Source organism: Fukomys damarensis, unplaced genomic scaffold (assembly GCF_012274545.1).
Source record: "Fukomys damarensis isolate Sample0158 unplaced genomic scaffold, DMR_v1.0_HiC HiC_scaffold_23, whole genome shotgun sequence".
Taxonomy (NCBI): domain Eukaryota; kingdom Metazoa; phylum Chordata; class Mammalia; order Rodentia; family Bathyergidae; genus Fukomys; species Fukomys damarensis.
This window is the reverse complement of record NW_022900935.1, coordinates 50,816,045-50,828,491: the sequence shown is the minus strand read 5'-3', so window position 1 is coordinate 50,828,491 and position 12,447 is coordinate 50,816,045.

The window sequence follows — 12,447 nt, the reverse complement described above, 5'->3', positions numbered from 1 at the left end:
TTCTTTTTTTTTTTTTTTTTGAGACAGGGTCTTACTGTGTAGTTCAGGCTGGTTTTGAGCTCACTACTTCATCCAGGTTGGCTTCAAACTCACAGCACTCCTCCTGCTTCTGCCTCCAGGGGGCTGGGAGCATAGGCCTGTGCCATCACACCCAGCTTTCTCATAGCATAGTCTTTCATCTGGGGGCCAGGAAGTACAGCAAGTCTCACTGTGATAAATCGAAAGCAAGAGCCAGTTTGAAGCGGTCTGTGAGCTTACTAGGGGCCTGTTCAGTTGGCCCAGTTGACCCTTACACAGGCAGATGTCTGCTGAAAAGGGATCTACACAAGGGGCATTCACTCCTGCCCCCGGGGCTTCTCTCAGGGCCTGAAAAGCTGTGAGTGAGAGTAGGAAACAGCCACTGGGAGTTCCAGTTCAGCCTATGGGGCTGTCTGAGGAGCGGGATAAAGGCCTGAGGTGCACTGGGGCCCCTAGGGCACCTGGCTCTAATGCAGTTCTTGACTCACTTGGAGAGGGTGGGCCTGATTTATTGGCCAGGGGATTACAGGAGGTTGAGGAGACCTCTCAGACCAGGACCTTAATTCTTTTTGTTTGTTTGTTTTGCAGGAGGATTGAACTCAAACCTTGAGTTTACTGGGCAGGTGGCAGCACCACTGAGCTAAATCCCTAAATCCCTGGCCCTTTTTTGTTTGTTTCTTGAGATAGAGTTTCACTATATAGTTCAGGCTGGCTTTAACCACACCATGTAGCCCTAGGCTGGCCTCAAACTCCAGCAGTCAGCCTGCCTCAGCCTTCTAAGTACTGTGGTTACAGGGTTGTGTCCTCACACCCAGTTTAGGATCTTACTTCTTAAAACAATATAGAACTCTCTCTTCTTTTTGGTGTTTTTTTTTTTTTTTTTTAGACAGGGTCTCACTATGTAGTTGAGACTGACCTGGAACTCCCTATGTAGCCCAGGCTGGTTTTGAACTCACAGCAAGCAACCCTCCTGCCTCAGCCTCTGCAGTGCTGGGATTACAGGCATGTGCCACCATGCCTGACCTTGTTTTGTTTTGATTGTTTTGAGACAGATCATCATCATGTAGTTCAGGCTGGCCTTGGACTTGCGAAGATCATCCTGCCTCAACCTCCTCAGTGTTAAGATTATAGGCATGTGCTACCATGCCAGGCAGAACTACATTATACCTTTTTTTTTGGTAGTACTGATCATTGATCCCAGGTCCTCATGCATATTGCCAAGTGCTTTACCACTGAACTACATACCAAGCCTTCATCTATGCATGTGTGCATTTATGTATGTATTTAGATACAGGATCTCTCTAAGTTGCCCAAGCTTATCTTGAATTTGCAAACCTTCTGCTTTGGCCTTCCAAATAGCTAAGATTGCAGCTATTTGGCCACCACAATTTTTTTTCTGCACTGGTGATTGAACCGAGAATCTTCACACACTAAGCTACATCCCCAGTCCTTTCTTTGCTTTCTTTTTAAAAAATTTTATTTATTTTTGAAACACGGTCCTGCTATATAGTTCAGACTGACCACTGTGTAGTCCAGGCTGGCCTAGAACTCACAGCGATCCTCCTGCCTCAGCCTTCCAAGCGCTGGGATTGTAGACCTGGGCCACTATGCCCAGCCCTAGCCTTTTTTTTTTTTCTAATTGAGTTTATTGGTACAATCTAGGTATACAATACAGTTACATTCATCATTGGGATCCTGTACCTTTACATAATAGGTCTTGATTCTCATTTTTCCCCTTGTCCCTGCCCTTCCTTCACCCCCTTCCTCCCCTCCCCATTTACAAACACTTTATTTCCATTTTATCAGTTTCTCATATTTTTTTCCTCTCCCTTATTACCTTTCCCCCACCCTTCCCACTTTCCCTACACCTTTAGCCCTTTACTTCCTATTTCACATTATTAATTATCTCATTAGGATCCTGTGTACTATTACAGTTTTTCACACCAGAGAAACTATTCAGTATTTCAGTTAAAGAAATCTCTGTATGAACATTAAAAATAGGGAATCCTAAAATAAAACTAAAAAGGAAAGTAAAAGAGAAAAGGCAATGATGTAACATCAAAATAATCCTTAATTCTGGAGATGAAAATGGTCCCTGAACATATTTAAATTGCTTCTTGTAGTCTTATTCTTTCTTTTCCATTAATTAGTGAATACTTTATTAGTTTCTGTAATCAAACCCACGTAGATATGACCTTACATATTTAATACAGTGTGTTACCCCTGTACAAATGGAAAAAAAAATTAACATTTCTAGACCAATATGGCTGTTAATTTTTGTGCAATGCCAACTCAACACAGTAAATTGGGATGACTTTTTCCAAAGTCGACAGCACAGTTAAAATTTCCAAAAACTCAAATTATATATATATATAATATCTATATATATTTATATTTATATAAAAAGACCAATAATAGCAGTATGTTATGCATCAATAGCAGCAACAGCTTTTGCAGGTTCTGTAGTCATCTGAACAACATTATAGACATTCAGCACACCCATTAAAAAAACAAAGAAAATAATAATACCCAGAAAACAGCAAAGTTCTGTTGCTGTTGTTGTACCTGGCACCTTTTTTTTTTTGCATCTTAATCATCATCTGGAAAGAGAACATTCTAGAGTAATATCATTAAAAATAGTTCTGATAAAGTATGGTCACTACTATGGATCATAAAGCAGGTACAAGATATTTTACATTCACAGAGGTATGATACAGTACTGTCCTACATCTATAATACTAGAATCAGTTTTGGTTTGAAATTTACTTTGTCTACAAATAAGATTGCTACCCCTGCTTTTTTCTGGGCTCCTGTCACATGGAGAATTGTTTTCCATCCTTTCACTTTCAGTCTATGGACTTCTTTTTGCACAAGGTGTGTTTCTTGTATACAACATATTGTTGGATTTTGCTTCTTATTCCATTCTGCCAGTCTATTTCTCTTGATTGGTGAGTTGAGGCTATTGACATTGCTGGTTATAACTGATATGTACTGACTTATTATTGACATGTTATTGGCCTTTTGTTGACTCTTTTTACTTTTTCACCTTCTCCTTTTAGTTTCTTGCCTTGCCTATTTGATTTGCTCCATTGAGCCTCATGGTGTTGCTACCTTCATTGTCTTTTTCTAGGGTCTTATTTAGAATTGCTTGTAGAGCTGGTTTGGTATTCATGTAGTTTCTCAGGTGTTCTTTGTTGTGGAAGTGTCTTATTTCCCCATCCATTTTGAAAAAGAGTTTTGCAGGATACATCAGTCTAGGTTGGAGGTTGTTCTCTTTTAGTACTTGAAATATCTCACTCCAGGCTCTCCTTTCCCTAAGGGTTTGTGTTGAAAAGTCTGCTGTGATTCTGATGGGCTTTCCTTTGTATGTGATTTGTTTCTTTTCTCTTACTGCTTATAGTATTTTGTTCTTCTGTTGTGTTTCTGGGATCTTGATTATTATATGTCTAGGTGTAGATTTTTTTTTTTATTGTGGTTAGTTGGGGTCCTATATGCCTCAGTTATCTGAATGTCAAATTCTTCCCCTCTGTTTGGAAAGTTTTCTGTTATTCATTCTGCAAACAGCTTTTTTAAGTCATTTGTATTTTCTTCTGCTACTTCATGTATTCCTATCAGTCTTATGTTATTCTTCTTTGCATCATCTAGGAGTTGTTGGATCAATTTCTCATGATCCCCTACTGTTTTTAAGAGACCTCTCTTTTCATGGTCACTGACTGCTATCTTATCTTCTATATCTGAGATTCTATCTTCGCATTCTTTTATTCTGTTCTGTACACTTTCAATGGAGTGTTTAATCTCCTGGATATCTGTTTGAATCTGTTTTATGGATTCCATTTCTTTCCTATGTTGGGTATTTATTGTTTCCATTTCTTTCTTATGCTGGGCCTTCATGGCTTCTATTATGGTCCTGAGCTCATCTATTTTTTTGTCAGTTTCTGTTCTAGAGTCTCAAATCATGACTTTCATTTTGCTCACCATCTCTGTGGTTACCTGGGAAATTATTTCTGTTTTGAATTTTTCTAGAGCCTGATTGATCTGTTTTGTTACTTCCTGTGCTTTGAGTTCAGGGTGTCCTGGTGGTTCACTATCAGCCTTTTCATCCTCATTTGCCCTACTGTTTGCCATTGGTGAACTGGAAGTCTGTCTTTGTGTCTTGCTTAAGTGTTTTCGCATTTTTATTTTTGTTGTCGGGCTGCCCTTGGTTTAATTGCTGAGTTATCACCCAAATCTTCCTTATATAGTTGTGCCCTAGCTTCTGGGTCTCTAACAACCTACAGACATTCTCATCTTCATAACATCAGAGAAAACAGCTCATCGAATCCACCACAATCCTTTATCCCAACTGATACAATCAGCAACATATTATGATCAAGCACAACTTGGAAACTGACCACCAGTGGTAGTCACTAGTCTATCACCCTTAAACCACTTGAATTAAATTGAAATCAAGAAGTAGCCCAGAACATGTCTGCAGTAAACAAACTTTTCAATATAGTACATTTACCACTTAGGATCAGGGCTCAGACAGAGCTAGGACACAAGACCCCTGATCTCAGTTAGCTGATGGGTGAACCCCATGATGCAGACTGACCTTGGTCTGCAAGGCCCAGATTGAGTTCCCCAACCTTCTGAATGGTTGAACTCTACACCATTCTACTACAAGTTTCCCAGGCCCTTTCTTTAAAGATGTTCAAAGTTGGGAACTCAGAAAAATACCCTTGATGACCACCTCTGCCTCTGCAGAGTGGGTCCAAAGACTGGCACAATCAGGATGTCTGAGAGTGTGTGTGTGGGGTGTAGTTAGGGGAGTTGTGGAGGTTCAGGGGTGCCCACGCGGCTACCTTCCTGGCACTGGAGCGATGGTGGCTCCAGCTCTTTTCTTTTTCTTTTATTAAGACAATCTAGCTATGCAGTCCAGGCTGGCCCAGAACTCGCAGTGATCCTTCCATCTCAGCCCCCACCCCCACCGAGTGCTGGAATTACAGGCTTGAGCCACCATGCCCGTCTCCTTTTCTTATTTTTTGTTTTTAATGGTAGCAAAGTTTTATTAAAGGTAGGAAAAGAAACTGGCTCTGCAGAGTGAGTTTGGGCCAAGAAAAAGTAGAAAAAGAAGTACACGCTACAGCATGAGAGTAGGCCATCTTGGAAGAGAGAACACAGGGGCTCCTTTCTTATTTATTTTGAGATGGGATTTTTTGCTACATTTCCAAGTTGCTAAGGCTGGGCTCAAACTTGTGATGCTCTGGCTTCAGCTTTGCAGAGTGCTAGGGTTATAGACATTCACCACCACACTTTTTAAATCAGCAGAATGTTTTTTCCTATTCATTTATTTTTATTCAGAGCTTCATACACCTTTTTTTTTGTTTGTTTGTTTGTTACTGGGGATTGAACTCGGTCCTTGCACTTGCAAGGCAGGCCGTGGAACCACTAAGCTAAATCCCCAGCCCCAGAGCTTTATAAATGGGATAGAATAAAAGAAAAATATGCAATCCCTTTTGTGAAAATTAAAGAGGCTGAATTGCCACGAGTTCAGGGCCATCCTGGGCTACATAGGGAGTCCAAGGCCAGTCTGGGCTACATATCGAAACCTGTTTCAGAAACAAAAGTTAAAAAATAAATACATAAATAAAAACTATATATATAGTGGAATAACCCTCAGCACATAAGAAAAAAAGTCAATACTTTTGACCATATGGAGCCAATAGACTAGACCCTTAAATTTTTCACTGTTTCTGTCAAATAATTCATAAAGGTAAGAATAAAAGGATAATAAAAAACAAATTTATTAGAAACAAGTATTCTTCCCTTCTTGCTGGGTCAGTATATAAACATCATGTTATTTTCCCTGTTTTAACACCTCTGTCTCTTTCTTGGTACTGGGGATAAAACTCATGGTTTTCACACTGAGCTACATCCTCAGTCCTTTTCTAATTTTTAATTTTGACATGAGGTCTCACTCAAGTCACTAAGTTCCCTGTGCTGGGCTGGGAGTTTTATGGTTTTTTTGGGGGGGTGGTTTTTTGTTTTTTTGGTACCAGGGATCAAATTCAGGACCTTGTGCTTGTGAGGCAGGCAGCAGAACCACTGAGCTAAATCCTCGGTCCCTCAACACCTCTCTCTCGATCCCCAAATTCTTTCTGATCTTTGCCCCCATTTCTCTGACTGCCTTTGAGCAAAATCCATTGGGACAGTTGTCTCTCTCCCTTTCTTCAATCTGTCTCCCCTCTCGTCAACCTGGTCCTCCCACCAGGCTTCTGAAACTGCTGTCATCCAGGTCTCCAGCGGCTTCCATATTGCTAAATCCAATGGTTAGGTCTGAGTTTTCATCTGGCCTGACCTGTGGGCAGCATGTGACACGCTCCCTTTCTCCTTTGATTTTTATTTTTCATGTGGCTTCTTGATTCTCTTCCTTTCTGGGTTTCTTCCTCCCTGCTGGCCACACATTCTTTTTCCTTTACTGGTTTCTCTTTGTCTCCCAACCACCAAATGACAGAGAGTGCTGGCTCGGTACTTGATGCTCTTCTTTCTGTAATCACTCCCTTAGGATCTTACTCAATTTTGTGGGGGCCAGCCGGGTGTGGTGGCTCATGCCTGTAATCCCAGCACTCAGGAGGCTGAGGCAGGAGGATCACTGTGAGTTTGAGACCAGCCTGGGCTACATAGTGAGTTCCAGGTCAGTCTCAACTACATAGTGAGACCCTGTCTCAAAAAACCAAAAACAAACAAACAAAAAAAGAAATTGTGGGGTTCAAATATTCTCTATGTACACACTCCCACATTTGGTTCTCTCACATGGACCATTCTTCCCAGGCTCCAGGTTTGTACATTCAGCCCCCATCACTACCCCAGGGCCTTCACACTGAAATACATCCTTAGCCCTTTTAAATTTTGAGCCTGGGTCTAACTAAATTGTTGAGTTGCCCGGGCTGGGCTCAAACTCGTGAGGCCCCGGTTCGCCTCCCAGTGCGGGGACTGCAGATGTGCACCTCCGCGGCCGCCTCAGCCCTCTCCTCCCTCTCCTCCTTGCTGCCTCTGCCCTGGCCTCTTGCTCCCCATGCAGCACCTTCCTCAGAGATGTATACAGGGCTCATTTCCTCACCTCCTTCCAGCCTTTACTTGAATGTCACCTTCTGAGTGATGCCTTTTATCAGAAGAGTATTTAAAATGTCACCTCTCCATTACTACTCTCTCTTCTTTCCCTGCTTTATTTTCCCCTATTTCATTAATCACATCTGACATAATCAATATTTTACTTCTTTGGTGGGGGCGTACAGGAAATTGAACTCAGGGCCTCACGCTTGCCAGGTAAGTCTCTGTGCTGCTGAGCTACATGCCCAGTCTGCTGCCTGCCTTCCTTCCTTCCTTTCTTTCATTCTTTCTTTTTTTTTCGGTACCAGGGATCAAACTTGGGACCTTGTCCTTGCAAGACATGCAGCGGAACCACTGAGCAAAATCCCCGGCCCTGTCTTTTTCTTTTTGAGGGTCTCACTATGCAGTTCAGGCTGGCCTCGAACTCGTAGCGATCCTCCTCTTCACAACTGCCCAGGTAGGAACCTCTCCAGGGCTGGGATTACAGACGCGCTGCCATGCCCAGCTTATGTTCCTTATTTCGTCAGTCTGTATTCCTGCTCCACACTCGATGTAAGCTCTGCAAGGGGAACCAGGAGTTTATCTGTCCTTGCTGTTTTAGCCCAGGCTCCTAGACCAGTGCCTGACATACTGCGGGCACTCTCCCACACTAGCAGCAAACACTTGCTGAGGGGTCTCCATGCGCCAGCACACATTGACTTACCCCATCCTCCCTGAAAACCTGTGCAGAAGGTACTCTCCGCATGTCAGCGACCAGGGATGACGACGCAGACGCAATTTTGCCAGTTACACAGCTGGCTAAGTACACGGAGCACATTTTGGACCCAGGAAATCTGGCACCCAACCTCTGTTCTGTCACAGGGAGGAAACATCTGTGCAGAGAATAAAGACACATCTGCTACAACAGGCAAGGTGAGATTTTGTGCGTACTTTTATGTGGTTAAAGTAACCAGTGGCAGTGTACGCTTCAAAACGAAGATTTTTTAAAACATAGAAAGAATGGGACCCAACTCATAAGAAAACTTATACATAGACTTACAAAGTCAGCCTCTGTAACACACGATCACAAGAGGAACCCAAAGAAAACACAGGATAAATTGTCAAGTAAAAAAGGGGGCAGGAGCTCAGCTCTTCTGGCAACAACACTCTTAAATATAGAAGCATTATAGTATCATCCTTAAAAAATATAAACTTGAAAACAAACATTGGGAAAGCAAGTTGCCTTACAAAATGCCTGAATTAGATCACTTTGGGATTCAGGGATTTACATTATTTTAGCATTGCCATTATGTTTGTATATCTAGTTGTGATGAGCTGCTAGGATTTTGTTTTAAAATTAAGTGCTACTCTTGTAGTACATCTTTAGTGGTACAATGACTTTTTTTTTTTTTTTGGTACTGGGGATCAAACTGGGGACCTCACACTTCTGAGGCAGGCATGGTACCACTGAGCTGAGTCCCCAGCCCCACACTGACTGATTTTTTTTTTGGTACCAGGGATTGAACTCAGGTCCTTGTGCTTGCGAGGCAGGCACCTGGAACCACTGAGCTAAATGCCTGGCCCAAATGATTTTTAAAATTTGAATAAACTGGGCATGGTGACTCACGCCTGTAATCACAGCACTTGGGAGGCTGAGGCAGGAGGATGATGTGAGTTTGTGAGTTCGAGACCAGCCTGGACTATACAGTGAATTCCAAGTCAGTCTCAAATACATAGTGAGACGCTGTCTCAAAAAACCCCAAAATAAATAAATAAATAAATTAAAAAATTTGAATGATGTACAGGCTTTGATTTTTTTGGGGGGGTAGTGGGGATCAAACTCAGGACCTCCATGTGCTTGCAAGGCAGGCATGATGCCACTGAGCTAAATCCCTGGCCTGAGACTTCAATTTTTTAAATGCAATATCAATATTTACTCATGTTTTCTAAATTCCTTATAAAATAAATTTAATTCAGTCTGAAAACAAATGACTGAATTATTTTACTTATTTATTTATTTATTTATTTTTGACACAGGGTCTCCCTATATAGTTGAGTCTGACCTGGAACTCACTATGGAGCCCAGGCTGGTCTCGAACTCACAGCGATCCTCCTGCTTCAACCTCCTGAGTGCTGGGATTACAGGCGTGCACCACCACGCCCAGCAGACTGAATTATTTTAGAGAGCAATTGAGAAATACGCTTCAAGAAATACAGATTCATGATCTCTTGACCCATACATTGATCAAAACTTCTTTGGTTACAGGTGAGCAGCCCAACACTGTTTTAACTGAGAGAAAACTTTATAGTTTTTACTTTTGTATATAGGTCTATGATCCAACTTTTTTGTTTGTTTTTTTCTATACCAGGGGTTGAGCCTAGGGCTGGCACATGCTAGGCAAGCACTGCAGCACTGAGCCACATCCCCTGTTTTACTTTTTTGTTTGTTTTTTGGCAGTGGTGTGATGGAGCCCAGGGCCTTGCCACTGAGCTGTGTCCTCAGCTCTGTTACACTTTTTACTTTGAGACAGAGTCTTACTAAATCACTAATTGGTCCAGACTTGGCTCAGACTTGCAATCCTCCTGCCTCAGCCTCCCAGAGTGCTGGGAGTACAGGTATGTGCCACTGTGTCCAGCAAAAATATGTTAATTTGTTTGTTTTTTGTTTTTGTTTTTTTTGAGGCTGGCGGTGGAACCACTGAGCTAAATCCCTGGCCCTTGTTTTTTTGTTTGTTTGTTTGTTTTGTTTTTGTTTTGAGACAGGGTCTTGCTATGTAGTTCACTGTGGTCTTAAACTCACTGTGTAGCCCAGGCTGGCCTCAGAGTTAGTGATCCTCCTGCCTCAGCCTCCCCGGTGCTGGGATTTCAGCCACCACACCCAGCTAGGCAGGGAGCTTTGAGGGGTGATTGAATCCTAGCGGCTCTATGCTGGTCAGTGGATTGACACGCTGATAAGTTTATAGCTGTGTTATCATTAGGTGAGCCTCAAATGTACCAATAAATGTTTTGTTAAAAATAAAAGAGAGTGATAGGACCTGGTCTGAAGAGATGGGTCACTGAGGGTGTGACCTGGGCGGAAACCTCTCCCTCCACAGCTCCTCTCCTCTCTCTGCCTCCTGGCTGCCATCAGGTGAACAGATTTTCATTTGCAACATTACCTTCTGCTGTGCTGTTTCTTCTTTGGAGTCAGCCAAGCATAGACCGAAATATGAGCCCAAATAAACCTCTCTTCCTTTAAATTTCAAGCGTTGGGTATTTTGTCCCACTGCAAGGAAAGGGACTAAGACACTCACTGTGTTGCCCGGGCTGACTTTCAACTTGGGTTCCTCCTGCCTCACCCTCCTGAGGAGCTGAGATTACTGGTGTGCTCCAACCATAGTCAAAGTGTGTTTGACTCTTCCCTTCCTTCTGTGAGGCTATCCAGATTTCAGCATTTGCTCTCTCCCACTGAACTCTTTGAAGCCTTTGTTATGATTAAGCCATTGACTAGGTGTCTATTTCCCGGCGGGATCTCTGTTTTTTTCTTTTCTATTTTTAGGGCGACCAGGGATCGAACTCGGGCCCTTGAGCTTGCGAGGCAGGCGGCAGAACCACTGAGCCAAATCCCGGCCCAGAACCTCTGTTTTCTTTCTAAGCTCCTCAGGTGATTCTGCTGTGTCGCGGGGTGTGTGTGTGTGTGTGTGTGTGTGTGTGCACGCGCGTGTTCCAGCCCTGACAGTTTGCTGCTAAGCTGAATGGTGATTTAGGAGTTCAGAGGATGGGAGCCACATGGTTGATGTGTGTCATGGGAAAGGAGTGAACAGTGCACGGAGGTTACAAAAAGAAGGAGGCATCGCTGGGCTTCCTGGACAGCGGGTGAAAGGCGACATCTGAATAGAGTGCCCCTCCCCCGCCACATGCGCAACTCATAGGGACTGGAGGGGACGAGTAGAAGCCCTAGGACCACGGCGGCAGGGCCTCAGCCGGACGACCTGAGACTCGAGGACTCGCGGATCTCAGGGACCACTCCAGACCGAAGGCCACCAAAAGTCCCCTTGGACTATGCTCAGGAAGTTTTGTTGTTGTTCTTTTTGTTTGTTTGCTCGTTTGTTTTTTCTGGTACTGGAGACTGAACTCAGGACCTTGTGCTTGCCAGGCAGGCCAGGTGCCGCGGAGCTCAACCCCCAGCTAGGCTCAGGATTTTGAATGGCCCTCAATGGCATGCTGAGTAGTGTCCTGTCCAATGCGACTGCCGGGACTTTGGTGGGTGTTGTGGAGGTGGATCCTGTGTCTTCTTCTGTGTCCTCTTCCCCCTCCCCCTCCCCCTTCTCCCCCTTTCCTGCCCTCTCTCTCCCTTCTCCCTCTACTCCCCCTCCCACTTTCCTCCTCCTCCTCCTCCTTTTCTTTCTTCCCGTGCTGCCCAAGCTGGCCTCAAACTCACAGTGATCCTCCTGCCTCAGCCTCCAGAGAGCTGCCAGAAAGAAATAAGGTAGTCTGGAAAGTCAGTCCTGCTCACAAAACTACACTTCTGCAGATTGGCCTGGAGAGGGCGTCCCTGCTGCTTATCTGAAAACTCTGGACCAAGGCCAGTCAGGAGGAGCCCATAGCTCAGAAGGTCAGGCTGGCCCTTTTCACCGAGCCCAGGAGCAGGGCAGGGGCATTGCTCACAACTAACAGCCCTGCCACGTCCTCGAACTACTCAAGACGGATCTTGAGAAATTTCACTCCATCCCTTCCAACCCAGAGTGATCTGCATTTAAAATTCTGCACTTTGATTTATTCATAAAACATTTAAAATCCAGTCTTACCACAAAGTTCTTAAGTGACACAGTTTAAAACCTCTTTTGGAGCCAGGTTCAGGGGTGCACATCAGTGAATCCAGCTGCTCATGGGACTAAGAGTCCGAAGTTGGAGGCCAGCCCTGGACAACCTAAGGAGAACTCATCTCGAAAGAAGAAAAGCCTCTGGGTGTGGTCGCACCTAGGATCACTATGAGTTCGAGACCAGCCTGGGCTACACAGTGAGTTCCAGGTCAGTCTCAACTACACAGTGAGACCCTGTCTCAAAATAAATTAATTAATACATAAATATGTACATAAATAAATAGAAGAAAAGCCTTTGATGAAAATGCAGTCTGAGTGTTTCTAGGTCAAAGATGCATCTGACATCTTTTTTTTTTTTTGAGACAGGGTTTTGTTATGTAGTTCAGGCTGCTTTTAAACTCACTATGTAGCCCAGGATTGCCTTGAACTCACAGCCATTCCCCTGCCTCAGCCTCCCGAGTGCTGGGATTACAGGTGTGCACCACCACGCCTGGCCCATCCTCTGAAATCTTTGATAAATGAGTTATGAGTAGGCTGGATTGAGGCACCACTAATATTT